The sequence below is a fragment of the Triticum urartu genome, chromosome 4A (assembly GCF_056163025.1).
Source record: "Triticum urartu cultivar PI428250 chromosome 4A, HENAU_Tu73, whole genome shotgun sequence".
Classification (NCBI taxonomy): Eukaryota; Viridiplantae; Streptophyta; class Magnoliopsida; order Poales; family Poaceae; genus Triticum; species Triticum urartu.
The window spans coordinates 554,300,061-554,319,926 of NC_141876.1; positions in this window are offsets into that span (position 1 = coordinate 554,300,061).

A 19,866-nucleotide genomic window follows, 5' to 3' on the forward strand; every position below is an offset into this window, starting at 1 on the left:
TCGAATAGAGATGGTGTCTGTTTATCACAAACTTCTACAGGAATTTTGATTCTGGTTTGTAGGTCAGCGATGCTATTCAAATCAAGGTTGTACGGCTCCAGCTTCTGTTTGTCCCCTTCGATGGCTGCCCCATAGAAGTATACGTCCTCCCGAGACAAGAAATCGTAAAGCTCACCTGGTATGGAGGGCGAGTGTATGATGTGGTACACCAAAACTTCATCTTTGAGGCACAGCTGAAGGACGGCGGCGCGCTGGATCTTCCCAGGGGCATGCTCCGTGTACTCTGCGTCGAGACCGATGACCCTCGTCTACCTTTTCGAGGGAGTTGGATACATTGTTGATCCACTGCCGAACAACCCTTGGGTGGACGGTGACGGTGGCAACTATGCGCATCGAGCCTTCGACGAGGACATGTTGGACGCTAAAAACCTGCATCTCGATCTATATCGCCATTTGGAACCGCTGGAATAGAGGTCTATGGTTTGGAGAATTAGAATTAGATGGCTAGTCTAACTGAAGTAGTAGATGATTATTTAAAGAGGTTAAAACAATGTAAACGTAGTGGGGTTTGTATGCAAATGAAGACGAAGGGAAGGTGAAGAAGCCGAGGAGAATCGGTTCCCGATGGAGAAGTAAATGGGAGAAGTGGCGTGCAGGCAGTTGATTAGACGGCTAGGTAGACTAAATGAAAAGGCTATGCGGGTAGACTGATGAGTCGTACCTGTTCGTGTACGTGCCCATCCTTCCTGGTAGGTGGGACCTATGCAAACAGATAAAAAATGTGTCGTAGTTTTTTTTGAGCGTGTGAGTGGGAGACACAACATTCTCTGGTTAAGGAATACTCCCTCCGTTTAGGTGAGTATAAGTCACCTTATGAAAATCAGGTTTTCCCAAAACCTTTAGGCGTGGAGCATTAACTTCCTGCTCAATCCCCTCCCAGCCTCGTTAGCCAGCGTTCTTTTCCTCTGCTGCCGCGTTCTACCTTTCCATTTTTCTTCTTCTCAAGTGTGGAACGATCTGCATGCCGTCCTTGATGGACCAGAACGACCACTGCATGCATCGCGGCAGAGCGTTGATTGGGCATGCACGAGAATTTGGTTCTGCTCGCAATATGGATGATACCTGAACGATGAAGTGAACAGGAATGCTAGCACGTGAGACCTATTTACGCTATACAATACTGGAGTACTCATGTACCTACTACTACTAGTAGTAGTAGTAGTAGTAGTAGTAGTAGTAGTAGTAGTACAACTGTGGTACACTTGATGGTCAAAATACTATTCATCCGGTCCTCACAGTGAAGTGACAACACCCTGCGCCTGACACTAGTCCAGGCGGCGTGTTCGGGTCACCAAAGTCAGCCTCACCCTGTGGACAGTGCAGTCTGTCACCGCCGCTGTACATCACATTGGCGCCTCGCCTCGTCTCCCTCTCCACTCCCATAGCACCACTCCATCTCCATCTCCTTCTCCGTCTCCATCTCACTGTGCCCCCGTGTACCGTCACCTCACTCGCCTCCCCCAGTACCACTATTCCCTCGCTAGCCGCTCCAGCACCGACATCCTTCTCCCCCGTAAATCAAGCCCCCTTCCAAACTCCACCATGACTGAATGTGAACCGCGCAGCATCCATATGAGCCGTGATTGGAGCAATCTCCCCAGTGACATCCTCGACCTCTGTTGTTCGTGTATGGATATGTTGAGCGCCCTGCGGTTGGCTGCATGATCGAGGGACATGCACACAACCATCGTCGAAGCGAGGCCTAAGCTTTTCAAGACACCCTACTTGCTGCTATCTGGTCTTGCGAGATTGGCTCACCATGATACGGAGGCGTGCATGATGCCCCTTGACTTCAATCCGATCTCCATTAGCCGAAACTTCTTTGCAGGTATGTAGTGGGTGGCCATACATCATTTCCCTCGACATCAATCCGATCACCATCGCCCGAAACTTCTTGGCAGGTATGTACTGGGTCGGCATGAACTCCCACTGGAGGGCTGCCTTCAGAGAAGACGGTAAAAAGTTGGTGCTCGTGAACTTCCAGACCTCCCATGAGATTATCCTTCCTCCGTTGGATTATATAGAGTATTACCATCACGGTCCAAGTCATCTAGATTACTACGTCAGTTGGACGGACCTTGTTTTGAAGAAGATTGTAATCTGCCAAGTGCCCACACGACATGCGAATTACGCAGACTTCAAGCAAATTGCCTTGTTCGACCGCGGACTCGCCTATCTTTACGCCGGTGCCTTCTTTAGCTGGAGACAACTCGACTCGCAGTGGATCATCGTCAAAGCTGATACACACTTCTGTGATGCTATTGAACACAATGGCATCATCTACGCGATCGACAAAGCAGATGGCACCACGTATTGCTGGGACGACGCGTGTAAGTTGTTTCCTCTCATGTTAATGATGACGCCATGACACTGTTTGAACTTTTTGTGATGATTGGCATATCTCTGTTTGAGCAGAATTTGAGTAGAACTATGGCAATGTATTAGAGACGCTGTAAATCATCTATATTTGGAATGAGTTAATTCATGCAATTGTGACCATGTAATTACAGCCAATTTGTACCCTGAATAATCAAACAGTTAGGAATATATGGATATTATTCTTATTTTACAGTAATCTATATACTAGTACTAAATATGAGTGTGTATCAATGGCCATGTTAGTTTCCTCATTTTCATGATGTAGAAACATGCACCACACTGTTGGTTTCATCTAACCATACATTAGGGAAGTAAATGTGCATCTGGAGAACTCTATATTTGGAAGTACCGAAATCCTGCAATGCTTACCATGTGTACATACCTATATTCGCCCTTCAGCAATCAATGGCTAGAATAATATCCTCACAAAAAATTTGCCCACAGAACACGAGTATATAACAATGCATGGTCTGTTAGTTACCTTGAAGAATTTGTTTGTGAGGACAGAACATGATTACATAACATGCATGACATGGTAGTTTCCTATGAAGAATCGATTGCGAGATAACATGAGTATAACCATGCATGGCACTTCTATATTTTTGAACCCAGTATACATTTCCCTGTATTTTCCTCCCAGTTCCAACAGGGACATATCAATGTTGTTTCTTACATTATCCTACTCATACTCTGAACAATGCTGATCTTACATTAACAATGGCTGTCCTTTTTGATATGATGTAGTGTCCCTACAGTTACTGCCCTTTGTAATCACACCACCTTTGCCAAAAACAAGGAAGCACAACTGGTTCCTCGCTCGATCATACGACGGCAAAAGACTGATGATCATTCAGACACTTGAGCCGGAAAAGTTATATTGCAAAAACCCCAATGTATACAAGCACCGTGTAATACATGAGTATCCGGACAGTGGCTGTTATGTCTATGAGCAGGATACCAGCTTGTTGGGGCCTTTAGGATTTTTTAGTTGGAGGCGGGTAAACAGCCTTGGTTCACACTCTCTGTTTCTCGGACTCAATTATCCGATTAACCAGGAGATCACCGTTGGCAAGGACCATGATGGCAGAGAGGCTCTGTTTGCTATGGAAAACTATGTCTACACGGTGAGCCCTAGGATTTTGGGAGCAAACTCCCCTGATTATCAACGATACAGCCTACAGCCAAAAGAAGGTGAGAATGACAAAGGCATCTGGATTAACTTTCATCCTTGGATGTCTCAATTACGATAGGCAGTGATGTGGTTCGAGCCTTTAGGTTGATAGGTAATTGGGCTGTTGCATCGAAAGGGTGGAGTACTGGTGTCTCCGGATCACTGGTCGCTGAAGCGGGGCTGCAAATTATGATGGTGTTGGATCATCTCTTCGAATGACTTTGTTGTCTTTGCTGCTGGTTCTGGATGGGTAGTTCTTTCTTTTCTTATGCATATTCCTTGTCATTTGGTCATCCTCGTCTATGTCCCTCTTACTATGTAATAGTTGCTTCTGTTTAGAATGTCATTCTCCTCTGGATCACGAGAGTCTGAGCGCTGCAGATGGGTGTGTTTTGGTGGTGTAGCAAGACTTCTTATGAACTATCATGTCTTGCTGTTTATGTTAGTAGTTGTCGTGGATTTGTCACGGCAGATGTCCTCATGAAAGGACTTAATCGCGAGGCCAACGCATCTATGTGGTAGCTTGAAGGGGTTGAGCGGAATCGAGAGACGCAACACACAAGACGAGGATTTAGACAGCTTCGGTCCCCGGGAAACATCATCCGGTAATAACCCTACATGCTGTTTATGGCTAGGTCTCATTATGATCATGAGTGAGTCGCCGTAAGCCGGCTCTCCTAGTTGTGTCTAGCCCTAGAGATTGTTTCTTCTTGCCCATCCCTCTTTGGGGAGCCCTGCCCCTCCTTATATAAGTTAGAGGGGCGGGTTACATGTGGAGTCCTAGTAGGACTAGGACTACACTATCTTCTCTTACAAGTTGATCACAAGTCCGGGTCTTGCTTCCTCGTAAAGGAGATATTCCTCACGCCTTTCCTCTTAAACCGGCCTACCATAACGTAAGCCGGCCTTCTGGACCCCCGGGTCTTGTCGCTCCTCCGATCCGCTTGCCAGGTCACCCATAAGTCGCCAGGATCAAGCGGGGTACTTAGTGTGTCATCCAGTCAGAGCGGGTCATTCGTGAGTCGCCAAGTCCGGCTGGGTTATACATCCAGCCGGGTCATATCGCAGGGTATATCCCCGACATTAGCCCCCAAGTTTAATTTGGATTTATCCATGTTAAACTAATCTGCAACATAAACACAAAAACAAATTGACAGGTTATACTCTGGGTTAAATATTTTTGTAAGCCGGCACTTGATCATCTTTAAGTCCTTGTCATCTCCTACTTCTGGAAAGTCCGGCTCAATAGGCCAGCTTCATATTCAATTTGCTAACATTGGTCTCTTGTTGAGAAATATTGTAAGAGATAATCCACTTGAGTCGGCTTTTAATGCTCTGACTTGACAAAAATATTGGTCTTCAAATATTCAACTTATATTCAGCCGGCTTGAAGATATAAAACTTGCCGGTTTACGATTACCAAAATTGCCGGGTTATAAATAGATGATGCCGAGCCATAATTGTCGCCGACGTCGGTTTATGATTTTTGCAGACACCGGGTCAATCTGATTTACTCAAACTAAGAATTTGAAGATATTTCTCCCTTATATCCATATTACCTGTAGCCCCCAAGGGCCGGTTTAATCAGTATGAATAAGCCGGGACTTATCACCATGGCTTTAAATAAAATCCAGTTGTGTAGCCCCCATGAGTCGGCTATAGTCATAGTAGTGTAGCCGGGTCATCCTAGAATTGTCTTCAGCAAAGAGCAATATGCATTAGCCCCCAAGTGTCGGGTCATTATGTAATAATGAGCAGGGACTTTGTAAATATGATGATGTAAATTTGAGCAGTAACGTGTAGCCCCCAAGGGCCGGTTTAGTAATATAATACTGAGCTGGGACTTTTCATTGAAAATAATATCATATGATGTAACCCCCATCTTGGGGCTTGAACCCATGTCCACAAGGTTAAGAGCTTTGTGCTTTACCAACTGAGCAGTGGATCCTTCAATATAATGGAATAAGGCTTGTGTATCTTGAATTTTACCAGGAGCAATTGGTAGCCCCCAAGGGCCGGCTCATTACAATGGGATGAGTCGGGTCTTCAAAAGGCCAATAAAAATGACTTTGCATTAGCCCCCAAGTGTCATGGTGCATGCTTGGAGCGACATGAGACTTGCATATTTGATGTAACCTCAACTTTAATAATATAGCTCCCAAGTGCCGGGTCGTAAGCCTGCAGCGACTCGGGACTATTTCCTCCATTGTAAAATAAATCATGCCCATTGATAAAGATAATAGCTGTTGCGCTAAAGCGACTTTGAAAACCTCAGCCATAATACTGGTTATTGATGATCATAATAGAAATCCAGCCATGTTGGCTATTCAAGATTTGAATAATATAATCCGGTATGAAAACCTCAATCATTCAATATCATCATGAAAATCCAGCCATGTTGGCTATTAAAGATTTGAATAACCCGGTTAGAAAACCTCAATCATTCAATATCATAACGAAAATCCAGCCAAGTTTGGCTATTTAAAGATTTCAAATACCTTATCTGTTGACAAGTAAATCCGGAGTTTAAATACCCGGCGGCTATTGGCCGATGGCGATTCAATACGCCTTCATTGTAAACCGGAATTTTTATGACCCGGCGGCTTATAGCCTTTTGAGAAAAATCCAGAATGGATAATCATTTTGAAGCATCAACTTTGGTAATGAGCTTGAACTTAATCATTTATATGTCATATTTCTGCAAATCCTGCAGAGAGTTTAAACAACATATGCCCTGGCGACTTAGCGTCAAAACCATGGCGGGTCATAATATCTCACATATAACCACTGTGATATTGAATTTGTACTGCCGGCTTATATAACCTATGCAGTAAGGGTGATAACCCAATCCTTAGAAGCTAATGCTTCCACATAGATGATGATTGTCATAAACTAGCGACTTATAGTCAAAAGTCAAGCCGGTTTAAGCATAAAACACTTATATATATTTGAGATATAATCCCCAAAAGGTCTCAAGTTAAGTAATTGTGGCTGCAATAAACTTTACCAGAGACAGAATAAAACTTTTTGAGGCTTCTGATTTGGATACGATCAGTAAACCGTTCCAAAGGGGTTAAGCTAAGATTCGAATACGATCATATAGCCCCCAGTGCCTTTGGCGATGCCGATCAAGTGGGTATCGACAGCTATGTTCTCTTTGGTTAGAATACGACCTATGTTTGAACAGGAAGCCCCCAAGTGACCATTAAGAGTTGTTTAGCGACGCTGATTCGAATACGATCCACGTCGATTCCCAAAGGGGTTGAGCTATGATTCGGATACGATCAAGAAGCCCCCAAGTAGGTTCGGCAGTTTGCCAATCAAAAGGGTATCGACAGCTATGTTCTCTTTGGTTCGAATGCGACCTATGTTTGAACAGGAAGCCCCCAAATGACCATAAATTTAGTATTACGCCGATCAAGAGGGTACCGACAGCTATGCTCGATGAGCAGGAAGCCCCCAAGTGACCATAATAAGATAAGCCGTAAGGCAGGATATTAATGTTTGAACCGCGCATCATGGCAGCAAGTTCTTTTTGGCAACCTTTAACTTTTCTTAGAACTTGAACTTGCGAGAGATTAATTCTTTTGAGCCGGAACTTTAAACCGGATTTGAAAGCTTCAAAATATTTTAAGGGACAAATTTATCTTGAGCCGGATTTTGAACCGGATTTGAGAGCTTCAAAGCTTTGTGGTAGATAAATTTCAATTGAACCGGATGGTAAACCAGAAACATCATTGTGAGCTGGAATTTTTCTGACGGCTTTTTAAATTTTCATTGATAGAGCAGTAATCTCCGGGGCTGGGTTATTTTTCCCTCCAATGACCCGGAATTCCTGAATGTATTGAAACCGGCCAGTTCTGCCGAGTCATACCATTGTAGCCCCCGAGTCTCAAGACGACTCAAGGAGTTGGCTTGAGATTATCCATATTTGACCATAGGAGAAGGTGCATATCATTGGCGTTGATAGCGCGATGTGAATCCACAAAAGATTGAGGTGACTGCGGCGGGTTTTATAAATGATCTCGTATGAGCCGTGTCAGCAACTTGGCCAATGGTTCCTTCCAACTGGCTGTTTGAAGTTTAACCAAACTGTAGTGGCGGTGACTTGTGCGCCTGCCCATTGAGCCATCCAGTGCAGACGGCGGCTGATAATACATGATAATTTGCCTCCAATTTGTTGGAAGAAAACCGGGCTTCCCAAGCAGTGACTTGCTCATACTCAATAATAGCTCATGCAGACACGTGCAGCCCAGTGTGTTGATGTAGACCAGGCCGCGAGAGATGGACGGTAAAGATGACCGCAACATCTGAGGCGGCACAGACAGATGAACCGGCCGCAGCGTTGTAAATCGGTGCGGACAGGCAAGTTGTCCTTCTCGTTGTAAGCCGGCGTGGTCACGAGAGACGGCCATGGCGTTGTAAGCCGGTGCAGGAGTCCATTGAGTAACGACGACCACCTATGCCCAAAGATGTTGGCATGCCTCCATCTCCGTGGTATAATATCACTTTTTGTCATAAATAATTGCCCTGCATAAACAATATTGCAGACCAAGGCAAAGATAAACTTGTTCTTTGACAAAAACAACATGTGCTAATAAAACAAACTTGGATGAATATCACCTGATTTGTTTGGACGACGGATGATCCGTTTATTGCGACAGAGGTGGCTCAGGCAGACCAGCGACTCAATATAGTTCTGGCGGCTCAGGCAGGCCGATGACTTAATATAACCCCGACGGCTCAAAGCGGCAAGGGCGGCTCAACGCGGTTCCGGCAGGTTGATGTAGATCAAGCTGCACGGGCGGTGACTTACGCACACCTGTTCCATCAGTAAGTGGGCGCAGACGCCGGTGCGTAATGGTGCTGACCTACATTTCATATGCACAACGTGGCACCACCTTTGCTGTACACAAAAATATATAGATCAAAGTAATTCTTCTTTGATAAAAACAATATGTTTAATAAAATAAACTTAGATGGATATCACCTGATGTACTTTGATGCCAGATGATTCAAACACAGCATCATGGATCACCTTAGTAATTTCAACGGCGATTTGGCAACTCTGTCCTCTTGCAAACAGCAAAGGCAAAGTGGCGGCTTACGAGGCTATGTGTAGCCCCCAACCACAGCAGAACCGGATCTGGGCCGCGCAAAAAGGACCCTCTGGGTCATGTTGACCCCCCTTTTTTTCTCTCTTTTTTTCAATTCATGTGTGCGTCTGGTTCTCGTAATCCTTCCGGCCGGCTGGCAGTTATTTGCAGAAAGCCTTTGAACATGCAGAAAACACTTGCCTTCATCAATCCACGTACATGGATAGAACAGGAATGACTAGTATAGCTTGTATCCGTGCAAGAATTGAGGCCTTGGTGCGACTTGGAACACGGCGGCGACTTAGAGGCGAAAACGGAGACCGGCGGAAGCAACCCGGCAGTTGAGGCGCAGTTGGCAAGGCTCCGGGTGTCACGAGGTTCGCGCGGGGCGGCTTGGAACGAGGTCAAAGCAGAGTCCGAATCCATCTCTGTCCCTGTCTTCGTCTTGGCTTGGTTTGACCAATCCACATCAGCAATGCAATACTCAATCACTTGGACACAAACACAGAAGGCAGCTGGGTTGATTCCGGCCAGCAACGGCTGTACACTGTAGACACACTGTACTATGAGACGATTGAATCAACTTGGCTCTCTCCACAGAACGTCTTGTCAAAACGAAGCAAAAGGCAGTTACACGAGGCGCGGCCGCGACGGTGAAGACCGTTGACTTGGCAGCAGCGGCCCAAGCAGCTAGCGGCTCACTATGGAATAATGAAGCGACGGGCTGAACGGGAGGCGGTTCGTGGCAGAAATTGGTCATCTCAAGTCCGAAGCGAAGCGCGGCCATGCAAGTTGAGTGCGGTCAGCGACGGCTCTCCCGCTACAGTGGTTGCGGTGTGGGGGTTACAAGTGGAGCGGGACGGCTCACGGTAGTGCGTGAGCTGAAGCGATTTTTGCGAGTCCGAAGCGGAGCGCGCGCGTCCTGGCGAGTCCAAGGCAGAGATCGAATCCAATTCGATGCCGCAAGAAGCAGGAATGGCCAGACAGCGCGGGGCGGAGCCGCCACCGCGGACCAAACAAAGCGCAGAGATCGCAGATACTTGGAGAGCCTACGGGCGGCTCACGGCTCGGAGTCACCGCAGAAAGCCGGCAACTCAGGAGTGGAGCTAGGCAGGTTAACGGGGTGAGGGCAGCTTGGGGCCGGCTACAGCGGCTGACGCAGAAGCGATGGAGATCCGTGGCTGCAGTGGTCAGGTCGTGCCGTCGATTTTTAACTCGGTGGTAGCGTGACCCAGAGTTTGACCCAGGAGGCAGCGCGGCGAAGCCGGCTCGGGCTCGGAATGGCAGCGGAAGCGGGCGCCTCGAGGCGAGGGCGCGGGCTCGGTCGATGAACGAGTCTGGGTCATGGCCGGATCTGTTTCCAATTCATAGGACTCTTTAAAAAATTCCCCTCTGAGTCTTTGTCGTAGTCTTCTTTCCTTCTTTTCCTTTTATTGTTTCCTCAGCTTTGGCAATTCTCGCGGAGAGCCGGCGTGGCACCGGCGGTTCACGGTGAAAACGACTCATGGTAGAAACCAACAGTGGAAACAACCCACGGCGGCGTCTTGGAATAACTTGTCCTTGTGCATGTTGATGATTTGCACCCATCGGATTTCAGCGTACTAATACTGAACCAAACGAAAACCTTAGCGATCTTTTCTGATAGTCTCGCCAATCGCCCGGGTAACCTTCATTAATCTTTAATTTTTGATCTTGATCAAAGCTGATGTAGATCCTTTCAAACCTTTCTCGGAAAATTTGCAAACTTCTCGAAACCTTAGTTAAGATCCCTCCAAGAACTCAACAGCACCGTGCGCGAGCCCCACGGTGGGCGCCAACTGTCGTGGATTTGTCACGGCAGATGTCCTCATGAAAGGACTTAATCGCGAGGCCAACGCATCTATGTGGTAGCTTGAAGGGGTTGAGCGGAATCGAGAGACGCAACACACAAGATGAGGATTTAGACAGCTTCGGGCCCCGGGAAACATCATCCGGTAATAACCCTACATGTTGTTTATGGCTAGGTCTCATTATGATCATGAGTGAGTCGCCGTAAGCCGGCTCTCCTAGTTGTGTCTAGCCCTAGAGATTGTTTATTCTTGCCCGTCCCTCTTTGGGGAGCCCTGCCCCTCCTTATATAAGTTAGAGGGGCGGGTTACATGTGGAGTCCTAGTAGGACTAGGACTAGTCTATCTTCTCTTACAAGTCGATTACAAGTCCGGGTCTTGCTTCCTCGTAAAGGAGATATTCCTCACGCCTTTCCTCTTAAGCCGGCCTACCATAACGTAAGCCGGCCTTCTGGGCCTTGAGCCTCCTGGGCCCCCAGGTCTTGTCGCTCCTCTGATTCGCTTGCCAGGTCACCCGTAAGTCGCTAGGATCGGGCGGGGTACTTAGTGTGTCATCCAGTCAGAGCGGGTCATTCGTGAGTCGCCAAGTCCGGATGGGTTATACATCTAGTCGGGTCATATCGCGGGGTATATCCCTGACAGTAGTAGTCACTAGTCAGTGTTTGAATGTTGTATATATCGTTGTTTCGAACTGTTTATTGTCTTGAACTACTGGTGGGCTAAATGAGGGCATCACCATTCTCCAGTGTTCAGAGTATATCTCCTTTTTCAAGTTATATAATTTGAGCTCAGTGTCTTTTCGATGATGTACACTTGTTTGGGCCGGTGAGGTGTCGTTGAATATGGGCCGAGTAGTAACGCAATGCCAAACAGGTCAATTATGACTCTCAGGCGGGCTCTCAAAAGATCCTGAAAAAAAGGCTGGGCTCTCCAAAAAAGAATGAATAAGGACTCTTAGGCCGACATGTGGGCGCCACCGGTGTTTTCGTGCGCTTGCGTGCCGAGAGCATATTGGCGCGTGCTCGAAATTCATGCTACCTTTTCATCCGCAGTCTCCCGCCCCTCCCCCACCTCTGGAATCTCGATTCCTACTCCAGTTCCCCTAAATCCCCCTCCTGTACTCCTTGAACTCAAGCGCACTATCATGTCACCGGTCAACGCGGATCTCCGAGCCGGAGATCCTGAGGTCCGTCCTGCCTTCGGTCGCTGTGTGCTGTCGCTCAACAGTGGCATGGAGGCGCTTGACGACCAGTTTGCCAGCAAAGTGCTGATGGTAACCATCAACGGCGACCGGCCTCCCATCTCGCCGGATGACCTTGTCAAAGCTCTTGGCATTGCGCACGGCATCCAAATAAGTGACTTGCTCGTCGAAGTCTGTCCGCCACCGGCTGATTTCTTCGTCAGGTTCGGGACAACTTTCGACTGCAGTCGTGTGTTCGAATCTTCCTGGCGTTTGTTCTGCGATGGTGCGCTGGTGAGCTTTGATCGGTGGCACCCAGGATGGGGCTCGGTGCCCTCCGAGCTTGAGTTTTTAACAAAGCTTACCTTCCACGGCATGCTTCGACATGCTTGGAACAACGACTCCATGAATGAGCTTATCAATGACCTTGGAGGTGAGCTCGTAAGTATGTTTGTTCCTCCAGACAGCTGGGCTCTGACGATTATGGCATGGATGAAGAAGCCGTCCACCATGCTGACGGTGATTGGTGTTGAGATACTGGTGCAGGAACCGGGGTTGTACTATTCGTCGCCACCAAGGCCGCCGCGGACCACATTAGGGATGTACCTGTATCGAGTGTTTGTGCATGTCCAAGAAGTGGTCAATCCATCAATCGAAGTCCTGCCGCCGCCGCTGGTGCCAGGGTCCGTCGACAATGTCCATTACAGGAGTCAACGTCAGACTTTCCCCGTGTTGCTCGGAACGATGGATGGCACGGGGCCTACTCCATCGCGCGGCGGAGGCCACTGCTTCTTTGGGAGAAGAGGCAGGGCTGGCTGCCTGGATGTGCTCTAATTTGAGGTAACAACTGAATCTTGTCAGATACTAGTTAAATCTGAGCTATGGGTGTGAAGCACTTATATGCCAGTACATTTGATTGTGACATGTTCTAATTTTGTACCTGAACTTTTTTTAGAAAGGGATGTACGTCAACTTAATGTGCTAGGAGAACTTATTGTGTTGTCTGTCTATTTTCTTTGCACAACATTCAAGATATTTCCCCGTCATTGATAAAGACGATGAACCGTTATGTACGACTTCGTTGGTTTCAACATAGCCCTTCCTGTAGCGATCACTGCTTCCATCCTGATTGTGCCGCCTGCGTGAAATTTTTGTATGCAAGTTCAGTGTGCTATGATATTCTATATGATTGTGTCAACTATATAAGTTTTTACTGAGCATCAGCAATGCATATGGCTGAAAGATGTATTTACGAGCATCGGCCGATGGGTCTCTCTCTCTATCTCTATCTCTCTCTCTCACACACACACACAAGTGGGACCCGCTGAATTATTTATTTGCTCGTGACAGCTTTTAATTAGGTTCCACTGTAATCTAACTTTTTTCTTAAGTTATTAATTGAGCTCAGTGACTTCAAAAAGTTGTACAGAAGCCTTGTTTGGGCCTTTCCGACGTCGCTGAATGTGGGCTGAGTAACCATGTTAGGTTGTACTGTACTACACATCGCCAACAGAGCTAGAGTAACCATGTTAGGTTGTACTGCACCAGCCACAGAGCTAGAGTCGGAACCACAAGTTGATCCTCCACGACAGTCTGATTAACAGTGGGATCCGGAGATGATTGCCAACCAGTGGCAATCAGAGTCTTCTTCTTCGTAGTACGACCCCAACTATTACTATGGATATCCACCAGGCTAGCCGTGGCCATAGACCAACTTAGGCCAAAAACCTAAGCTTGGGGGAGTACGTATTTCCCACCGACATTACATTTATTTTCACACACTCATTGCTAGATGTCGGTGCTCATACTTTTTCATTGTATCATCCATGCTAGTTTATTTTCCTTTTTATTCTTTCTTCTTGTGTGTTTAATAAACCTTAAGAAAAAACAATAAAATTAGTTGTAGCTTTTAGCTAGTTTTAATTTCCATGCTTGTAGTAGTAATTAAAAGAAAACCCAAAAAGATTTCCTGTTCTTCTTTTGCTTTTTGGGAGCTTTCCTGTGTAAATAGTTTTATTTCTTTTCTTTTCTTTGGGGGTCGATAGGAGAAGACCATGATTAAATTGTTGAAGTGGCTCTTATATGCATTATTGTTGATCTGACAAAAGAGCCCATATTGCCTTGTCTTCTCCTGTTTATTGAATGCTTGCAGATGCCAGCTTAGTCCAATGCACGTGCACTATTATTATTATTCACATCATTCAGTCATGCAAGTGAAAGGCAATTATGACGATATATGATGGACTGATTGAGATGAGAAAAGATGGTATGAACTCGACCTCTTTTGTTTTTGTAAATATGATTAGTTCATCATTCTTGATTCAGCCTATTATGAATAAACATGTTTGCAATGACAACTAGAGATCATAGTTTCTTGTGCCATACTTGATTAGCTAGGAGCTTATAATGGTTTACCTTGCGTGCCAACATGCTATTAAAATGGTTATGATGTGGTATGATAGGGTGGTATCCTCCTCTGAATGATTTAAGTGACTTGACTTGGCGCATGTTCACGCATGTAGTTGAAACAAAATCAACATAGCCTTCACGATATTTATGTTCATGGTGGATTATATCCTACTCATGCTTGCATTCGGTGTTGATTAATTTTAATGCAGGTTCATGACTGTTGTTTCTCTCTAGCTGGTCGCTTCCAAGTCTTTTGCTAGCCTTCACCTGTACTAAGCGGGAACACCGCTTGTGCATCCAACTCCATAAACCTCAAAGTTATTCCATATGAGTCCACCATACCTACCTATATACGGTACCTACCTGCCATTCCAAGTAAATTTGTATGTGCCAAACTCTAAACCTTCAAATAAATATCCTGTTTTGTATGCTCGAATAGATCATGTATCAACTAGGGATGTCTGTATCTTCCATGTTAGGCTGGTTATTCTCAAGAGGAGTGGACTCTGCTCCTCACTCACGAGAAAATGGTTGGTCACCGGAATGCCCAGTCCCAAGCTTTATGCAAACTAAATCAAAATAATTGCAAACAAAACTCCCCCTGGGACTCTTGTTAGTTGGAGGCACTCGTTGTTTTGAGCAAGCCATGGATTGATGCTTGTTGGTGGAGGGGGAGTATAAACTTTACCATTCTGTTTGGGAACCGCCTATAATGTGTGTAGCATGGAAGATATCGCCATCTCTTGGTTGTTATGTTGACAATGAAAGTATACCGCTCAAAATATTATTCATCTCTATTTTAAAACCGAGCTCTGGCACCTCTACAAATCCCTGCTTCCCTCTGCGAAGGGCCTATCTATTTACCTTTATGTTGAGTCATCATCCTCTTATTAAAAAAGCACCAGTTGGAGAGCACCGTTGTCATTTGCATTCATTAATGTTAGTTTACATTGAGTATGACTTGACTGGATCTCTTTTACGATGAATTACAATGTCTAGTCAGTCCTTGATCTTTAAAGGTGCTCTGCATTTATGTTTTGCGGTATTAGAAAGGGCTAGCGAGATACCATGTTGTTATATCATATTATGATTTTTTTGAGAAAGTGTTGTCATCCGATATTTATTATTATTGCTCGCTGGTTGATTATGCCATTGATATGAGTAAACATGAGACCTATGTGTTATTGTGAATATGGTTAGTTCATAATCTTTGCTGAAAACTTGAATGCTAGCTTTACATATTTACAACAACAAGAGCAAACAGAGTTTGTAAAAGTTTTCTTTGTCACTTTCAGTTTATAAACTGAATTGCTTGAGGACAAGCAAAGGTTTAAGCTTGGGGGAGTTGATACGTCTTCGTCGTATCTACTTTTCCAAACACTTTTGCCCTTGTTTTGGACTCTAACTTGCATGATTTGAATGGAACTAACCCGGACTGACGCTGTTTTCAGCAGAATTGCCATGGTGTTATTTATGTGCAGAAACAAAAGTTCTCGGAACGACCTGAAACTTCATGGAACATCTTTTCGGAAATAATAAGAAATCCTTGCAAAATATGAAGACCAGGGGGCCACACCCTAGCCACGAGGGTAGGGGGCGCGCCCTCCTACCTCGTGGGCCCCCTGGAGCTCCTCCGACCTCAACTCCAACTCTATATATTTGGTTTCGGGGAGAAAAAAATCAGAGAGAAGGATTCATTGCGTTTTACGATACGGAGCCGCCGCCAAGCCCTAAAACCTCTCGGGAGGGCTGATCTAGAGTCCGTTCGGGGCTCCAGAGAGGGGAATACGTCGCCATCGTCATCATCAACCATCCTCCATCACCAATTTCATGATGCTCACCACCGTGCGTGAGTAATTCCATCGTAGGCTTGCTGGACGGTGATGGGTTGGATGAGATTTATCATGTAATCGAGTTAGTTTTGTTAGGGTTTGATCCCTAGTATCCACTGTGTTCTGAGATTGATGTTGCTATGACTTTGCTATGCTTAATGCTTGTCACTAGGGCCCGAGTGCCATGATTTCAGATCTGAACCTATTATGTTTGCATCAATATATGAGAGTTCTTGGTCCAATCTTGCAAGTCTATAGTCACCTATTATGTTTTATAATTCATTAACCCCGAAGTGACAATAATCGGGATACTTACCGGTGATGACCGTAGTTTGAGGAGTTCATGTATTCACTATGTGTTAATGCTTTGGTCCGGTACTCTATTAAAAGGAGGCCTTAATATCCCTTAGTTTCCGCTAGGACCCCGCTGCCACGGGAGGGTAGGACAAAAGATGTCATGCAAGTTCTTTTCCATAAGCACGTATGCCTATATTCAGAATACATGCCTACATTATATTGATGAATTGGAGCTAGTTCCGTGTCACCCTAGGTTATGACTGTTACATGATGAACCGCATCCGGCATAATTCTCTATCACCGATCCATTGCCTACGAGCTTTCCATATATTGTTCTTCGCTTATTTACTTTTCTAGTGCTATTGCTATCATCACTACAAAATACCAAAAACATTAGTTTTGCTATTGTTACCTTTTGCTACCATTACCACTACTATCATATTACTTTGCTACTAAATACTTTGTTGCAGATATTAAGTTTCTAGGTGTGGTTGAATTGACAACTCAGCTGCTAATACTTGAGAATATTCTTTGGCTCCCCTTGTGTCGAATCAATAAATTTGGGTTGAATACTCTACCCTCGAAAACTGTTGCGATCCCCTATACTTGTGGGTTATCACTCATCGGACCTGAGGCTGGCCGCCTCCTATGCCCTATTCCTCCTCGTCGGAATCCACAACTTGCCCGTCATCGTTGGATATGAGGTCGATGATGGATGTGGGCGGGGCGACACACTCGTCATGCTACCAGCGTCAATGACGCTTCGTTGGCGATGTCGTCCGCAATCACCTACACTGCCAGCCATGCCTACCATGTTGCGAGCGTCTTGAGTGCACGCGGCCTCGTAGGGTGCCCGCTGCTCAGTGACAAAATTGGGGTTCTATGCCAAGGCGCCACTGCCTCCTCACTCGCATGCTCACAGTAGATTTCGCCCTCCGCCAACCGGTGCTGCTCGAGGAGGTAGAGGTTGTATCGCTGCTCCTCCTGCGCCTACCGGAATGCCTACAACGTCAACGCCGCTGGATGCTCTCTCTGCCACGACGTCATTGAAGTGGCGCATGCGCCTGCTTCATGGTTAAGCCAATGTGGACCGGCGCGGGCAGGGGCGTTGAGTCATCGTGGGAGCCCATTTTGACCGCTGGGTCATCGTCAAAGACCTTCGGGAAGCTGGTCGGCATGCAGGGCTCTAACTGCCTGGCACCATGTCCCTACCAGCCACTCGCCACCATGTTCTTCTGCTCCGTCGAGAGGCTCTCCCACAATGTGTTACTGCTCGCAATCATGGCGGATGTGGTGTATGGAGGATGATGTGGAGCGGACGTGGTGTGGTACGGTTTGTGCCCGGTGTGGCCTCATTTAGATAGCGGATGCCGATAAGGCCAAGGGGTTGGGTGTGTGATATGTCTCCAATGTATCTATAATTTTTGATTGTTCCATGCTATTATATTATCTGTTTTGGATGTTAATGGGCTTACTTATACACTTTTATATTATTTTGGGGACTAACCTACTAACCCAAGGCCCAGTGCAAATTGTTGTTTTTTTTCCTATTTCAGTGTTCCGCAGAAAAGGAATATCAAACGGAATCCAAATGGAATGAAACCTTTGGGAGAGTTATTTTTGGAACAAACGTGATCCAGGGGACTTGGAGTAGACGTGAAGAAATCAACGAGGAGGCCACGAGGCAGGGAGGCGAGCATGCCCCCCTGGACGCACCCCCCACCCTTGTGGGCCCCTCGTGGCTCCACCGACCTACTTCTTCCTCCTATATATATCCATATACCTCGAAAACATCCAGGAGCACCACGAAACCCTATTTCCACCGCCGCAACCTTCTGTAACCAAGAGATCACATCTTGTGGCCTTTTCCGGAGCTCCGCCGGAGGGGGAATCGATCACGGAGGGCTTCTACATCAACGCCATAGCCTCTCCGATGATGTGTGAGTAGTTTACCTCAAACCTTCGAGTCCATAGTTATTAGCTAGATGACTTCTTCTCTCTCTTTGGATCTCAATACAATGTTCTCCTCAATCTTCTTGGATATCTATTTGATGTAACTCTTTTTGCGGTGTGTTTGTCGAGATCCGATGAATTGTGGGTTTATGATCAAGTTTATCTATGAACAATATTTGATTCTTCTCTGAAATCTTTTATGTATGATTGGTTATCTTTGCAAGTCTTTGATGACCCACAAGTATAGGGGATCTATCGTAGTCCTTTCGATAAGTAAGAGTGTCGAACCCAATAAGGAGCAGAAGGAAATGATAAGCGGTTTCCAGCAAGGTATTCTCTGCAAGTACTGAAATAAGTGGTAACAGATAATTTTGTGATAAGATAATTTGTAACGAGCAACAAGTAACGAAAGTAAATAAAGTGCAGCAAGGTGGCCCAATCCTTTTGTAGCAAAGGACAAGCCTGGACAAACTCTTATATGATGTAAAACGCTCCCGAGGACACATGGGAATATCGTCAAGCTTGTTTTCATCATGTTCATATGATTCGCGTTCGGTACTTTGATAATTTGGTATGTGGGTGGACCGGTGCTTGGGTGCTGCCCTTACTTGGACAAGCATCCCACTTATGATTAACCTCTATTGCAAGCATCCGCAACTACAACAAAGGTATTAAGGTAAACCTAACCATAGCATGAAACATATGGATCCAAATCAGCCCCTTACAAAGCAATGCATAAACTAGGGTTTAAGCTTGTCGGGGGTTTGGTGTGACATATGCCAACGGATGGCTTATCATGGTGGGGGCGAGTAGAACTTCGTCGGTGCCTGGAAATGGGATGAGGCGAAGACATGCACGCCGGCGAATCTTACCCAGCTTCGGGCCTCTCCGGGGAGATAATACCCCTACTGCTGCTCTGCGGGGTCTCTGCATGATCACTATGGCAAAGTGCTTACACAGTTGCTCCTTGAGCTGTTTTCTGGTGGTAGGAGAGGGCAAGACTAGCTCTCTCCCTCCTATATGATTTGGTCTAGAGGTAATGGGTTCCAACCCTTTGCATGGGTGCCCTGGGGGGTTTATATAGGCCTACCACCCAGGGATACAATGGTAATCCGGCTGGGCGCGGGCCCAGCAGTCAGTGTCTCTGGCCTCCGTCTTCTCTGCTGACCGCTGGGGCCCACCGACTGGCGGGCCCCACCGACTGGCCGGGTCCGGAGTCGACAGGCCACGTCTGCCGCGGGCGGGTCTTGCCGGCTGCTGATTACTGTATCCGTACTTCTGATGCCGCGGGCTTGATCATGAGGTCGTGGCAACAGCCCCGCCGCCTGGCGGGCGATCACTGTTGCCACTCCCCATCTCATCTTGATTAATGGCGCGTGGGCCCCGGGGGAGGGCTCGGCCGACTCCCCCGGGCCGACTCCCGACGGGTCCAACTGGTGGTTCTCCCGCCATCTCCCGAGGTCTCACTGACTGGTGGGCCTTGCTGCCTCTAGGCCCTACAGACAAGCCGTCGTGGGTGCAGGATTCGGCCCTGCGGTGCTGATGTCAGGGCCGGCATGGCAACAGTGCCGTGCCGCACGGAGATCTTCCGGGGTACGGTGTGCTGTGGCCATGCCTGCCCTTGGTGAGGGGCGGGGGTGGGCTTTGCTGTAGCCACGCCCCT